The sequence below is a fragment of the Schistocerca serialis genome, chromosome 3 (genome assembly GCF_023864345.2).
Source record: "Schistocerca serialis cubense isolate TAMUIC-IGC-003099 chromosome 3, iqSchSeri2.2, whole genome shotgun sequence".
Lineage (NCBI taxonomy): Eukaryota > Metazoa > Arthropoda > Insecta > Orthoptera > Acrididae > Schistocerca > Schistocerca serialis.
The window spans coordinates 97751730-97769076 of NC_064640.1; positions in this window are offsets into that span (position 1 = coordinate 97751730).

Consider the following 17347-nt stretch of genomic DNA (forward strand, 5'->3'; position numbering starts at 1 on the left):
CTCTTCCCTAATACACCTCACCTGCTGCAGCCAAGGTAATCACTCCTATCAGCCAGGCCACTGGGAAGGAGGGAGAATTTAGTCGTGTGTGTGTGTGTGTGTGTGTGTGTGTGTGTGTGTGTGTGTGTGTACTACGTGACATTTATTTGCAGATATGTGAGTGCCTTTCCTAATTTTTCTAGCTTTTAAAGTTTATAATTGCTTTTCTTTGGTAGATTCTAAAGAACTTGTGTGTGATTTACTCCCTGTTTTAATCACATTGTAGATCCTTCAAACTAATTTTGCCCAGTAGGAAATTACAGGTCACACGTCTCTACAAGAAAGTTAATGAAAATAGTTGATGAAAGTATCATCCACTATTCTGACATTCATCTGTTGTAGGATATTACATAAATATGAATAGATATCTTGAATGGAATGACCTAGATGCTACCCAGTACGTATTCTGAAAACACTTGTGATGTTAAACCCAGCTTTTAATTATCTCTTCAGACTTGCTAAGTACCATGGATCAAGATAATCAGGTGGCTACAGTATTTCTTTACTTTCAAAATGTATTTAACTCAGTACCAAAACAACTTTTGTAAAATATGATCATGTAGGGAATCCAGTAAAATTTGTAACTGAACTGAAGAGTCCTTCTTCCAAATTACTCTGTTATTTGAACACTTTAATTTTTAACTATTTCTAGCTGTAATAGTCTATTAATGTGTATCTTACTTGTTCTGACTCAAACGACATATAAAATATTGAGATTAGGAGGGTTAGCTGCTTTATTTCAATAAAGCCAAAGAGAATCGCCACTATTTATCAAACCGCCATTGTAAAGATAGCAGTGGAAGTAATAATTCTGTGATTAATTGCAGAAAACTGAAAAATAAATGTAAAAAGAGTTAACGAATGAACAGCAAGTGTGTAAATAATTATGACTGTTATACGTAAAAAATGTAGGCCTACAGTAAGTCAATCTGCTATTATTACTCTAATATTAACACATGTGACTTTATTGGACTATTGGTGAGATGTATAAATCGTACTGAAATCAGACAGCATGTGACAGAATTAGGTTTGGATAAGTGTAGTTATAACTATTAAAAACTTTTTTCCTCAAACTCATCTTATGTAGTCCTATAGTGAAATCTTTTACATAACAAACAGGATTTTCTGTTTAACATGTAACCTGAGGTAATATATTAGTATGTGTTAGCAGAAAATCTTTACAAATTATTATATAACAAAGATAGTAAAATAATGTGTGTACAAATTGTGAAAGTATTTCCTTCAATACACGGTGAACAGACTCATGTCACTAAAGAATATTTACTGAATGTGATCCAGCTGTATTTTTAGTGTGATGTCCCTTGTGGGAAGACTGAAATCTTTAATGAATTTTGCATACTAAGTTACCTGTACATCAGTGCAAAGTATAGTGTGGTGGCTCTAGAATTAAAATTACACATTTCAGTTGCTGTGATCCTCTATTGCCTTTTTGGTTCTCGTATTTGTGGTATTAACTGTCACTTATTGCAAAAATACTTAGCTTTTGTTGGTGGCAAGTAGCATGTATCCACAGTAATGAAATGAAGCAGTGTTCGCCTGAACAAAATAGACTGTCTTAACAATTAAAGAGTTCATAAAATCTGAGTTTATGGATACTTTCATAAGCAATGTAATTATTGAAGTGAATTTTAAGAGATGTTTTACTAGGTAAAACTAATCTAATTGTACTAGCAGGGAATTTCTTTACCAGAGCTCATGTGCACACATAGCTGGCAACAAAAGTGATATTCTACAATAGTATTGCTTTCAATATCTCTCAGTCTTCATTTCTTTGCTTTTATTTTTAAGTAGCTGTATGTTAAACATTTTTGCAAAGCAGAAAATTGGAAACATGGGGGCAAAATTCATTAAAGGGCATCTACTGTATTGTAAATGGGTTTCAGTCTTAAACTGTAGATATGTGCTTCTGAGTTCATTCAAACTGACTCCTTTGCATCTTTCTTTCTTGTTTTAGTTTGTGTAAATACTGAAATAAAAGAAAGTCATATGGCTTTGTTGGTTGGGAGATGCCGAAGGGCAGGTTCAACCACATAACTGAAAAGGCTTTTTGTTTTCCCTACGTGCAAAACAGCACTTTTCCTTTGCAAAGTGTGAGAGTGGTGTGCTTAAGTATATCTGATAAGTATAGGTGACTGTGATGGGTGTGTGTAGTGTGGAGTCATGTTTGCGTTGGATGATGATGAACAAAGGGACAGGATGAAACCAAGTATCAGTATATACCCTACATCTCTTGAAGAGCACCTAGGGGGCTGCCAAGCTTAGCATCCATATCTGTCAGTTTTATCACCATCAACAGTGTCACATGCCCTCTCTACCTGAGACACTACAGAGAGATTTGGAAGTTTAATTCAGGACATTGTCACAATGACTCTTGGTCACAGACTTTAAAACATCACCCCTTTGCCACAAGGCAAGCAGCCAAAAGCAAGTGACATAGACAGGCAGTTGCCCATCTAAGTACTGATTAAGCATGGCACTGTTTAACTTCAGTGATCTGACAAGAATCAGTGTATTGAAAGAAGCAAGGCAATTGCCAGTACTGAAATGATTAAATAACATTTTTCTCCCTTTTTTTAATTTTACCTTCAGAAGATGAAGGACATCATGCTTTGGAATATACAGCAAATCTTGAGAGATATAGGATGAAAACTTTGTCCTTAAAATAACAGTGCATTCATTCTTATATAAACACTCTAGTATAAAACTCTAATCGGTGTGCCATTCACACCTGTCATGTAGTTATTCAAATGACTGGGACACATTTCAGTGACAGTCATAATATTACATTCTTCCTATTATCATCTTGTTTCTATAGAAACAAGATGATAATATGTTACTAATGTCACATCCTGATAAATTGTACATTATTTTAGCATATTTCAAGTGAATATGTGTTCTCACTACTCTAGTCTGTCAATCATCCTTCACTGTAAAATATGTAAATGTAAGCAAGTGTGTGTGTGTGTGTGTGTGTGTGTGTGTGTGTGTGTGTGTGTGTGTGTGTGTGTGTGTGTGTGTTTGTGTGTGTGTAGGTTTGCATGTTTTTTCTGTGTATATTATGACTCTTTCTACTGAGTAGCATGTATCCATGGTACACCAAGTTTAGTAACAAACTGTAGCATCAGATTCTTAACAAACTTTTATTGAGAACTATCTGGGTTCCACCTTTTCTTATTCGAGCAACAGGATAGTACACAAATAACTCTAACAATATCCAGAAAACTGTCATGATATATAAACAGTTCCCTGCACATCATTTGGTGATTATAATAATAATTAATAAAAACAATTAATAAAAGGGAAAAGCACATTTCCCTTGTTAATAAAGTCTTGAAAAAGCATACATTAACGAACAGAGATCTCCCACAGTTATCAAACTGTACTCCTTGTTTAAGAAGAAGGAGTACTGAGGATCAGTTTGTACAGTGTGTAGAGTCAACCTTCTACTACTGCATGCAGAAAGTGAAGGGAATAGGGAAGTATGACATTGCTAGTAAAACTATTACACAGTGAAGGAAAGGAAGTGAATAAATTAAAACAGCACTGCATTTGTTTGTTTCATGCTTAAATGGTTACTTTTATTTATATTGAATCAATGGGTACAATTATGGTGATCTGTTTATCTTTTAGGAAGTTAATTATTGATTAGTTGTGAATGTCAGTCAGAGATGATAGTGGGCTTTGTCTGGATGGTAACCACATCAGCAGGAGTGTGCTTATTATTATTGCTGTTTGCAATATTGCTACTGTTGATTGGTGTTCCTTCATTATTCTCTAGCTTAGTGCGAAATCTAAGTTTTCTAGAATTTAACACTACATATCCGGTAAGTTAATTAGCTTCAGAAAAACCGAAACACAATATTATAAAGTTTGATGACTGTCTATCTAATGAATAGTGTCAGTGTGTCAAAAACAACACATTAACATACTCAAAATCTGCTATTGCATAGTGTAGTAATAAGTTCAATTCTTGATATCTTTTAATTAACCTGGTTTCCAGTAAAACTAGATACATTAATAGGATCATCATATTGAAAGCAATAGTCCGAATAATAATTCTAAGTGAGGCAAAGTCTAATTAATGTTTTATGGGATTGCTGGTATAGCCAACCAATAAGTTATATCATATCTACCTAAAGGAATGCAGAATGTTGTACCTAGTAATTCAACCTGCATGTAAGCCACCTTCTGTCTAACATACTAAAAACAGAATTACTTGTTTTTGTGGCTGACACTAGCATTCTAATCATCCAAACATTCACACAGAAACAGAAGAAGTGATAAACAGTGTTCTTAAAAGTATCATTGACTTGTTTCCTGTTAATTGTCTCATCCTCAATTTTAAAAAGACACTACATATTCAGTTCTGCACATCTGGTGGTATTACACCAATATGTGTAACATATGATGAGGAAATAATAAATATGATGAAAACATCAAAATTCTTAGGTATCCATACTGCTGGGAATTTAAACTGGTGAAACACTTTTTGGAACTCCTAAAACAATTTAGTTCAGCCACATTACCACTTAGAATCATGGCAAATCTTAGGAGACAGAAGTCTGTAAGTGACATATTTTGCGTATTTTTATTAAATAATGTCATATTTAATAATGTTCTGGGGTAATTCATTTTTCAGAAAGAAAGTCTCCTTTGCTTGAAAATGTGCAATTCAAAATGAACAATGATGTGTATAATGACAATACCAGAAGGAAAAATGACATTCCTTACTCAACATTAAGGTTGTCTTTCACACAGCAAAGAGTGCACAATGCTACAACAAAAGTTTTGGCAACTTATACAATGGTATAAAATGTCAGACAGACAGCAAACTAAAATTTGAAAACAAATGGAGTAAATAAAACGGAAACTTAAAAATTCCTTAACACTTCTTTCTATTCTGTAGAAGAATTTGTGTTATAGTAATGTGTAAAGGTATTGGGTAGGAATTACTAACTCACATCTGCATAGTTTTTAAACAAAAAAACACTTAGAAATGTTCAGCATGTGACCATGTTTACAAAGTAATTTGTGATGTGAATGTAAAAGACTCCTTCCACATGATTACAATTTATTACGCAATATAATCCACACAACATGTAACTATTAACTGATAGATCCAGGTACACACACACTACATATGCACTATACGGATATTTGAGCAAAAATGAACAAATAAATAATATTAATTATTAGCAGCGGTGCAGTCTTAGCAGGTGGAGTGGTTCCAGCTTTCTATATTTTACATTCTCAGAAAAGAGAACTGTTTCTGTTTCTTGGATAAATGATGAAAGACCATTTGTACACAATGAGTGTCAACCCAATATTGATCTCTGTGCCAAATGTGTAGAGATTATTTGCCATTCTGAAGATGATGTTTTATTGTGTACATTCACTGAGTTTTTTAATGCAACATTCCACATCATTTTCGTGAGACAGGATAAAACCAGTTACCAGAAAGGTGTCTGACACTATAATATTTGAGCTTCTGTGAGAGAATCCTGTGTACAGCACAATCAAATGCTTTTGACATGTCAAGGAATATAGCAGTTCACAATATTTTATCAAACCTGATTTGTGAATTGAAAAGTAACATGTTGTGTGGAGAGTTTCTTTGGAAACATGGAGACTGGCTAAGAAATCACATTGTGAGAGGTGCATTATGGTTCTTACAAATATAATATTTTCCAGCACCTTTGAACTCAGGAACTAATAATATCTGACTGATCCTTTTAAAATACAAATTAAGACTGACTATATTATTTTGAGAGAGGTATGTTATGCTTCTTACTAACATAATCTTTTCCAATACCTCTGAAGAAGAGGTAACTAGTGAGACAGCTCAATCATTATTCATATTTATCTTTCTATCTGTCTAGTAAAGAGATCTGGGAAAAAAATTTTTCATTCCGCCCGGAAATGTCCCTTACAATAATGATGTACTGTGCATGTGACTGAATACATTGCATACGTGAGAAGAAGATAATTTTAGTACTTTGCTTTAGACAGGAGACACTTCCATAGGAATTTGCAGTTTCACAGAGTTAATTAGATTCTTAATTTTTTTGCTAGAGCATGGAGTAACTGTGATTTACCTGTATTCATGTTGCATTGCTTTTTCTCCATGTATTCTGTTGCTTTATCTCTTGAGCTGTCCACATCAATCTTCTGAGATACTTCCAAGAACTGATTATTAAATAATTTGGCCTCCTGGCTGCTATCATTTATTATTTGTGTATTTTCTTTAATAATGAAGTCCTCATATTCCATACATGATTTTCTAGTTTCTCTTTTAACTACTGTCCACATACATTTAAATTTATTATCTGAGTTTTTAATTTCAGATATTTTTTGAGGTTTTCTTCAGTCATCAAAGTATTTCTTGTAATATTTCATCAGTCCTAGTTCTCTATTTGTCTCAACCAATCCAAACAATCTATTTTTCCTTGGTCACTATATTTTTTTATTGCTTATGTAATGTAGTGCTTTCTTATGTCTTATTAGTGCCATACCTTATTGTTTTCTTGAGAAATTAGCTGTTAAATAGTCTAAATTTGGAATTGACATGTGTCCTATTATACATATCTTCTCAGATAACTTGCAGCAAGGCTGCATTAAATTTTTCTGTTGCCTTTCATTAATTACTCTGTTATGCACGATACCACTTCATTGTAATCAAATGCATTATTTATTAGTGTATTGCTTTTATATGTAATGTTAGTGGGAAAATTAACAAAAGAATAATTCTAATAAGTGTTAACAAAAAATTGAAAACTATTTACATTATCTGATCTTTCAGAAAATCAGTACGAAATCTCCACAGGCTTTTACCAGATTTCTTTTGTCTACTAGGTGGCATGGCATAATAATGACTCAAGTTTTATGTGAAAATTTCTCAGTTGGGTTCTATGTACTGTGTCAATTCTAAATGATTTTCCCAGCAGCAGCAGTTCAAAAGTAAAGGATTCCAGTTGTTGACCTAAGCAGAAACCACTAGTTTCAATAGTTCTGATTCCTACATTATTTTTGACATACTTGACAGCTCCTCCTTCGTTCATGTTTTTTTTAGAGAAATGGGCTGCTAATTTATAATCCTCTTTGTTTAAAATTGCAGATCCCTGTATTTACATGGTACACAGGTAAACATAATGCACCAACTTCCTTGTGACATTCTGGGTTATTTAAAGAGATAAGCATGTTGTACTGCAGTGATCAATACTTGGGCATAGGTTTCTAGACTGTAAGCAACTGTCTTAATTCAGAGTGCAAACTAGAAACTTACCCTGTATGACAATTACAGTTCAGTTGCATGTAGAGATGATCAGAGGAGATAGGAAACAGAAGACTGTAGAGTGTGGATAATGTAGAGAGTTGTAAATATTGAATAAAATTATTAATTTCAGTGTAAGAAGTTGCCCCAGTTTTAAAAGATATCTCTAACAAGACATAAATATTGCATATGGGGGAATACAACATTTTAATATGCATAGAAAGTGACATTTGTTTTCACTTAATTTATTGAATATTTTCTACTAACTCATTATTGTAGCCATATTCTTTGTGATTTAAGGTTACTTTACATTAATTTAGTTTATTGCTAATACTGGATATTTTATGTGAATATTCTTAGATCTTCCAGTTCATGTTCAGTCTTATAATATATGTTTAAATTGATTTACTATATGTGTTTCAGTATATATTATTGGGCACTTTTTTAGCTGCTCTGAATTTTGCTTCTTGTGTCAATACAAATGCATGAATGTTATATCGACACTAAACATTTTAGATCTAAATGAGACCACACGTTAAAAATCAAAAGCAATGAGTGATTCACAGGCACTCTCAATGAGAAAGAAAACTTGCTGGCTTTTGCAATAAAGCCTCCCTCGAGCTAGAGTACACACACACACACACACACACACACACACACACACACACACACACACACACACACACAAAAGTTTAACATAGATAGAGGCCATGAGGTTACAGGAATATAGGAAGTGTTGCAAGGATAACGCCCATCTGTGAAGTTCAGAAAAGCTGGTGGTGGAGGGAAGGACACAGATAGCCCAGATTTTGAATCAGCCATTGAATATGAGCATGTTGTACCCCGCTGCATGTTGTGTCACTGGCTAGGCAACTTTGTTCGTTGTCACAATTTGATGGTGGCCATTCATTCTGCTGGACAGCTGGTTGGTTGTCATACTGACATAAAGAGTTGTGCAGTGATTGTAGTAGAGTTTGCATATCACATGATTGCTTTTGCAGATGGCCCTGCCTCTAATGAAGTAGGATAATTCTTTGAGAGGACTGGAGTAGGAAGTGCTAGGGGAGTGTTTTAGGCAGGTCTTGCATCCAGGTCTTCCACAGGAATAAGATGCCTGTGGCAAGGACTTGGGAGTGGGAGTGACATAAGGATGGACTAGGATGCTGTGAAGGTAGGATATGTAATGGAACACTATTTTAGGAAAAGTGGGAAGTATCTTGGCAAGGATGTCCCACATTTCACAGCATGGCAATAGGTAACCAAACCCCTGGTAAAGGATATGGTTCAGTTGTTCCATTCCCTGGTGATAATGAATGATCGAGGGAGTAATAATTTGCAGCTGATTCCTGGGGGGTGGTGGCAGTATTAGGGGCAATTAAAAATATAGCACATGAAACATATTTGTGGACTGGGTTGGGGGGTTAATGCCCATTTGTGAAGGCCCCTGTGAAACCTTCAGCATACTGGGAAAGGGAGTTTTCGTTACTGCAGATACACTGTCCACACGTGGCCAGGCAGTATGGGAGGGATTTTTTGGTGTGGTATGGATGACAGATGTCAAAATGTAGGTACTGTTGGTGGTTAGTGCATTTAATGGGAACAGAGATGTGGATAGAGCCATCTGAGAGGTGGAGGTCAGTGACTAGGAAAGTGGCACATTGGCACACTGGGTTGAGGAGGACCAGTTGAAACAGGTGGGAGAGAAGGTGTTAAGGTTATGATAAAACGAGGATAGGCTGTCTTGGCTCTGAGTCCAGGTCATGAAGGTACCATCAATGAACCTGAACCAGACAAGGAGTTTGGGAGTTTGAGATGCTAGGAAAGTTTCCTCCAGATGGCCCATAAAAACATTGGAATAGGAAGGTGACATGCAGGTCCCCATGGCTGTGCTGCAAATTTGTGTATATGCCTTTTCTTCAAAGAGATAGTAGTTTTGTGTCATAATATAGTTGATAAGTTGTAAGAGGAAGGAGATAGTGGGTTTGGAGTCAGAAGGACACTGAGAGAAGTAATTGTCAACAGCAACAAAGTCATGTGCGTGAGGCTTCTTGGTGTATAGGGAGCTGCCGTCTACAGTAATGAGTAGGGACACACAAGGTAAAGTGGTGAAGATGGTGGATATTCTGTGAGGAAAGTGGTTAGTATCTACGAAGTGAGAGGCTAGGTTTCAGGTAGTTGGTCGGAAGTGTTGGTCAACAGGAGCAGAAATTCTGTCAGTAGCAGTACAATAACCAGTTACAATGAGGTACCCATGATTGTTTGGTTTATGAACTTTGGGGAGAGCATATAGAGAGAGGATGTGTGGGGTGTCATTTTGGATGAGGATAGACATCAACTTTTAGGAGAGGTTATGGGTGGTGGTTAGTGTTTAACGTCCTGTCAACAACGAGGTCATTAGAGACGGACCACAAGCTCAGGTTAGGGAAGGATTGGGAAGGAAATCGGCCATGCCCTTTCAAAGGAACCATCCCAGCATTTGCCTGAAATGATTTAGGGAAATCACGGAAAACCTAAATCAGGATGGCTGGAGATGGGATTGAACTGTCATCCTCCCGAATGCGAGTCCAGTATGCTAGCCACTGCGCCACCTCACTCAGTGGAGAGGTTATGGTGTGGACCTAAGAATTTCATTAGGGATTGGAGGTTATGTTTAACTTCTAGAATGGGATCACTATGACAGAGTTTATAGATGGAGGAGTCATACAATTTCCAGAAGCCTTCTGTCAGGTAATAAATATGATTTATCATGACAGTGGTGGAACCTTTATCTGGAAGAAGGATTAAATCAGGATATGTTTTGAAGTTGTTTATGGCTACCCCTTCTTCTGCTGAAAGGTTACTGTTCTTAGGAAGAGAAGGATGAGGTGGGCAAGTTGGAGGTAAGGAATTTCTAGAAGATGACTAGGGGCTTGTTAGGTTGTAGGGTGGAGGGTGAATTAGATGGTGGTATGAAGTGGTAGAAGCAAAGTTTAGTGTCGAGATCAGGTTGGTTTTGGTTGGAAGGATTGCTGGCAGTATGTCAGTTGTCTGACTCTATCACTTACAAACTCTGCCATAGCGATTGAATCCCAGTAGCCCGACATAACCTCCAATCCCCACTGAAATTCTTAATCCCATCCAACAACTTATCCCTTGAGTCCATCCACATCTCAAATACTGCATGGCCACCTAGGGGTGGCGTATCTGCGGTGACAAGAACTCCTTCCCCAGTATGCTGAAGGTATTACAAGGGCCTTCACAGACAAATAATACCCCTCCCACACCCAAACCTAGCCTAAAAACAGATTTCTGTGCTATATGTTACCACACCCTTCAGTCTGCTACCATCAACAAGAATCAGCAACAAAAGATTGCTCCCTTATCACCCATTATCATCCATGACTGCATGACTGGAATAACTGAACCTTATCTTTCACTAGAGCTTTTTATCTATCACATTCTGTGAAATGAGGGATAGCCTACTCATGATGCTTCCCACCCTTCCTAAAGTAGTGTTCTGTCATGCACCCAACTTAAAAAACACCCTAGTCCATCCCTATGCCACACCCATTGCCAAAACCTTGGATCAAATCCCTGTGGAAGACCCCACCCACCCACCAAATCATACTCTAGTCCTGTCACATATGTATCCTACCCCAGTGGAGATGCAAGCAGCCAGTCTGCTGCAATGACTGTGCAGCTTGTTACATCAGTGTGACAATAAACCAACTGTCCATCAGAATGAATGGCCACTGCCAGAATGAAGTTGGCCACCCAGTGGCATAACATGTAGCTTGCCACATGTTTTGACTTCAATGGGTGTTTCAAAACACAGGCCATCTGGATCCTTCCCTCCACCACCAGCTTTCTTAAGCTACACAGATGGGAGTTATTCTTGCAACACTTACTCTGCTGTTGCAGGTCTTCTGGCCTCAATCTCTGTTAACCCACTGTCTCCACACCACCTGCCCAACAGTTTCCCATTCCCCTGTCATATCACCTCCTCCAAGTTTATGTTGCATGACACCTAAATTGCGCACTGCAACCTACCCTCTCCAACAACCTGTCTAATGTGTACATTTACCACCTCTCGCTCCTTCACTCCTAATCAAAATACAGGCTGCCTCTCTCTGAGCCACTAGCTACCCCCACCGCTGAACCCCTCTTCCATTTACATTTGACCAGGAGCTTTCTACCATAATTATGTATATTATATAGTGTTCTTAGTTTAGAAAAACATTTTTTAGTTGTATTTAAACTAGTAACTATGTTTCAGGTTCGACGTTATGAGGCCTGTGTAAAACGAGAAATGAAGCTGTACAGAGAAGATATGCACAGTAAAAATACAGAGTGGAAGACAGAATGAAATTTTATTGTCTATGTATGTATTTAGATACAGTGTAAATTAAATGGATTTCATAAGTGACATTTTCTGATAAATGTAATACTTACAAATAAACTATGTTTCTCTTCTCAAGTTAGTTCCTATAAGTCAGTCTTATTTGAAGGAAACATTGTCATATATATTAGGTTTTACATCAGTTATTTCTTGTAAGAGTCATCTTTTTTTCTCTCAAAAAGAAGTCTTGAGCTGCTAATGTGCAGTATGATAGCTTATGAAACAGGAAGGGAGTCAAGACCCAGACTGAATCTGCATCCCATGTTAACAAGCATTCATCTGGTAAACAAGTAAGCCTGATTGGTGTCCTCAGTCAGTTAAATTTCTATGCTAAGAAAATGCTGCAGTAATTAACACCTCACCCATAAAAACACACCACTCAAAACTTTAAAATATGGAAACACACAGAACAAAATGTAAAGAAGACTTTGCCTCCTTTCTGTATCTAGTTGAATCAACAAGAAAGGAAGCCAGACACAGAATTTCAAAAGCCATAGGTGTGCCGTTACCCATCACTGGGAAAACCTGCCACAGGTTTGACCATGATGAAAATGAAAATATGAGTCTTTCATATGACCATGGCAAAAAGTCTGTCACATTAACATAGCATTATATCAGCCATATGACAGCCATTTTATCATACCAGGCTGTCAGATAAAACAGTGAGGTGTTCCATGATCACAAACAAATATACTGAAATGAGACACTCTGTGGTATTTTATTGTACAGATTAACTGGCTTAACAAATTAATCATGGAGGTGTACTCCGAGAGAGTTACTAAAGCTTACCCCAAAGGTCATCTCATCAGTGCACACAGGATACAAGACTGACCTTCAGGATCCATTGGTAAGCTGCTTTAAGAACTTAAATGGATGACCTTGATCTCATCAGTTAGATTTCATTTTTCTGAAATGGATGCCCCCATAAATTGTTGTAACTCTTCTTTTATGAGGTTCATCAGTCAGATAGGTGTCCTATGGATAGTTTTCTGTAAACAGAGAGTGTTTCTTCTAGATCTAATGAAGGGCAGAACTATTGGAACCAGAGAATTCAGGATGAGTGTTGGAAACATGGTACATCTGGCACCTTTTGCACCCAAAACATGCTGCATAAATTTAATTTGATTCAAAGAAAATAGTATTTTTTTTTTTGCCTTGATCTCTCTCTCTCTCTCTCTCTCTCTCTCTCTCTCTGTGTGTGTGTGTGTGTGTGTGAATGCTTGACAGAATGGGTAACTGATGCAGCAAACCTATCATTAATGACATTCAGGATACTTCACTTCTAAATATAGCATAAATATAGCAAAATCCCCATACAGGTAAACTTCTTTTCTTTTAATGATAGGTTCAATAGACAAGAACTGAGGGGCAAAACTCCTCAGAGAAAATGACCATATCGATTAAACTCTGTGAAGGGAACCCTGTATTCATACGCTAAATCTTCATGTGAATGCAATGTAGTAAGATTACGGGTCTTCAGGTTGCAGCAAAAATTTTATGTGATGAAATACTGTAGTGAAAATCTTGCAATGGGACTTGGATGTTATAAACAGAATGTAATGTTTGAAAAGTTGTTAAAGTGTGTTTCACATGTATGAAAAAGGATTTTAGATGAAACAGTGTGCATCTGCACTGATGAGCCAGAACATTATGACCACCTGTTTAATAGTGCACATGTCCTCTACTGGAACGTAATACAGCTGTGACTCAGCAAGGTATGGGTTTTACAGGCCCTTCATAGGTTTCTGGATGCATGTGGAACTAGACATCAATGCAGATATTATGCATTTCCCATGAATTATGAGCCAGTGGTTTGTGGGAATGGAATTAGTTGCTAATAGGTTTCCAAATATGTTTCATTTGGTACAGATGAGGAAAATTCAGTGGCTGAGACATCAAATGTGAACCACTATCATTCTCATTAAACCACAGCAGCATGAGTCCGGCCTTGTGAAATGGACAGTTATGCTATTGGAAGATATCGTTGTCATTGGGGAAGATTGATTTACTGATCATTTAGAGATCTGTTGTCTTACATTTTGTAACAGGTTGTTCATTTATAGCATTTCATGTTGATGACAAAACATATTCCATAATACAAACAGCAATTACTGTTTTTAATATCTACAATTGTGATAATAATAAATTAAAAATACATTTGAAATTGGTAAGCGGGTCGAAGGCTTCCATCCAGTCACTCACTGATCAGTCTGGCCTGGCAATGGAAGACAGCAAAACGAAAGCTGAAATTTTAAATTTAGCATTTGAGAAATCTTTCACGCAGGAGGGTCGTGCAAACATACCACCATTTGAGTCTCATACAGATTCCCGTATGGAGAACATAGTGATAGACCTCCCTGGGGTTGTGAAGCAGCTGAATGGGTTGAAAATAAATAAATCGCCAGGCCCTGATGGGATTCCAATTCGATTTTACAGAGAGTACTCTACTGCATTGGCTCCTTACTTAGCTTGCATCTATTGCGAATCTCTTGCCCAACGTAAAGTCCCGAGTGACTGGAAAAAAGTGCAGGTGACACCTGTATATAAGAAGGTTAGAAGGATGGATCCTCAAAATTACAGACCAATATCCTTAACATCAGTTTGTTGCAGGATTCTTGAACATATTCTCAGTTCGAATATAATGAATTTCCTTGAGACAGAGAAGTTGCTGTCCTAGCATCAGCATGGCTTTAGAAAGCATCGCTCCTGCGAAACACAATTCGTCCTTTTTTCACATGATATCTTGCGAACAATGGGTGAAGGGTATCAGACGGATGCGATATTCCTTGACTTCTGGAAAGCGTTTGACTCAGTGCCCCACAGCAGACTCCTAACTAAGGTACGAGCATATGGGATTGGTTCCCAAGTATGTGAGTGGTTCGAAGACTTCTTAAGTAATAGAACCCAGTACGTTGTCCTCAATGGTGAGTGTTCATCGGAGGTGAGGGTATCATGTGGAGTGCCCCAGGGAAGTGTGGTAGGTTTGCTATTGTTTTCCATCTACATAAATGATCTTTTAGATAGGGTGGATAGCAATGTGCAGCTGTTTGCTGATGATGCTGTGGTGTACAGGAAGGTGTCATCGTTGAGTGACTGTAGGAGTATACAAGATGACTTGGATAGGATTTGTGATTGGTGTAAAGAATGGCAGCTAACTCTAAATATAGATAAATGTAAATTAATGCAGGTGAATAGGAAAAAGAATCCCATAATGTTTGAATACTCCATTAGTAGTGTATCACTTGACACAGTCATGCCAATTAAATATTTGGGCATAACATTGCAGAGCGATATGAAGTGGGACAAGCATGTAATAGCAGTTGTGGGGAAGGTGGATAGTCATCTTCTGTTCATTGGTAGAATTTTGGGAAGATGTGGTTCATCTGTAAAGGAGACCGATTATAAAACACTAATACAACCTATTCTTGAGTACTGCTCGAGCATTTGGGATCCCTATCAGGTCGGATTGAAGGAGGACATAGAAGCAATTCAGTGGCGGTTGGTTTGATCATCACGTGAGTGTTCCGGAAATGCTTCAGGAACTCGGGTGGGAGCCTGTAGAGGAAAGGAGGCGTTCTTTTCGTAAATTGCTAATGAGGAAATTTAGAGAACCAACATTTGAGGCTGACTGCAGTACAAATTTACTGCCACCAACTTACATTTTGTGGAAGGACCACAAAGATAAGATAAGAGAGATTAGGGCTCGTACAGAGGCATATAGGCAGTCATTTTTCCCTCATTCTGTTTGGGAGTGGAACAGGGAGAGAAGACGCTAGTTGTGGTATGAGGTACCCTCCGCCACGCACCGTATGGTGGATTGTGGAGTATGTATGTAGATGTAGATGTAGTAGATGAAAGGAAAAAAAACCACAAAAATATTCAGGCTTTAAGAAGATATGATGGTAGATGATAGGAAAGAGAGAAGGAGAGAGAGAGAGAGAGAGAGAGAGAGAGAGAGAGAGAGAGAAATGTCACCCTATCTGAGTCAGCGTGGTCTGAAAGTTTCGGAACTACTTCAAATATTGCAGTCCCAGTTCGCTACAGTTTAATTTACAAATTTAGGGAAGACATCAGTAATATTTACATTGGCCAGAGTTGTTATGGTGCCTTCTTTTATCACCACATGTCTCTTGGAAATCCAAATGAATGTCCCCCATAACATAATATTGCTCCCACCAGCCTGTGTGTATGGTGCAATGCATATTTCTAGCAGCTGTTTTCCTGGATGACAGGTTGTCCAGACATAATAACTGACCTGGTGGAACAAGAAACATGATTCATTCAACGAAGTGATAAAGTTTCAACAATGCATGGTCCAAGCTCAGTGAACCTTTTCACACTGCAATCTTAATTTACAATGATGTTGGGTCAAGATGGAAACATATACGAGTTGTCTACTGTACCAACATTGTACTCCATGACCACATCTGTTACTGATCACTGCCTATCCTGTTTTACAGAGCGGCTAAACCTCTTACCTTCACATTCTGTGATGAGACATGGATCCAACCCCCTCTCCTCTACTCACGGTTTCATCATCCTTCAACCAGTTTTATAGATGCTTATGACAGCAGCATGTGAACAGCTGACTTACTTCAACATTTCAGATACACTCACTCCTAGGTGCTGTGCCATAACAATCCACCCTTTGTCAATGTCATTGTATTTCCTTGTTTGCTGCCCAAATCATCACTATAATGGTTTTCAGGTTGTCTCTGCTCTTCTTACATACTCTCTGTAGTACGCCATGTTTCCACAAATCCAACAGGCAACATTCAGCGGTCATTGTGTTTTGGTTCGTCAGTGTATATTAGGCATAAAAACTCTTGACACCCAAAACAGTGAAGACATATGCCATGCAAATTCCAAAACAGGTACATTGGCTTTATTAAGGTGTAAATACATCAGCCATTCAAATAAGTGGAGAAAAACATTATACTCACGAGAAGTGTATATTACAAGAAACAAGAACAAAACTACCCAGAACCATTGCAGTATATATCTACACTGATAGCCATCGACATGAACTAGCAGAAGTTTTCTGTTACCAATGAAATTCAGCAGCATTCAACTCTGTGGAACCTGGGGTGCCACTATGGGAAATTGTCAAGGATATTGCAATGTTCATGAGAAATAGTCATATTCCATTAATTGGAGCTGTCATTACTTTTATTTTATTTGGTATACGTATTCCATGGATCCGTACATGCAAGAAATTCACTTGGATGTGGAATGTGTCGATACAAATACAATTAATACTACAGAATAATGATAACATAATACAATAATATAAATAATAATAAGTATAAATTTTTCTTATTTACTAGCTAACATTTATCTAGTATTGTAATCCACTGTCTAACATTAACATAATATTGCATCATTCATCTAACAACTGAATAATAAGATATATCTTTTTATTCAAGAAGTGCATTAAAAGTGCATATGGGAACTTTTAATTATTTCTGGAGAAGAAATCATCTAAGGAGTAGAGTAGCTGGTCAAGCAGGTATTTCTTTAACACATATCTGAATAGCACTTCATTTTCTCTTGTACTTTTAATATCATTAGGCAGTCCATCAAAAATCTTAATATCAGCATACTTTACTCCCTTCTGTACGAGTGACAACTATTATAGT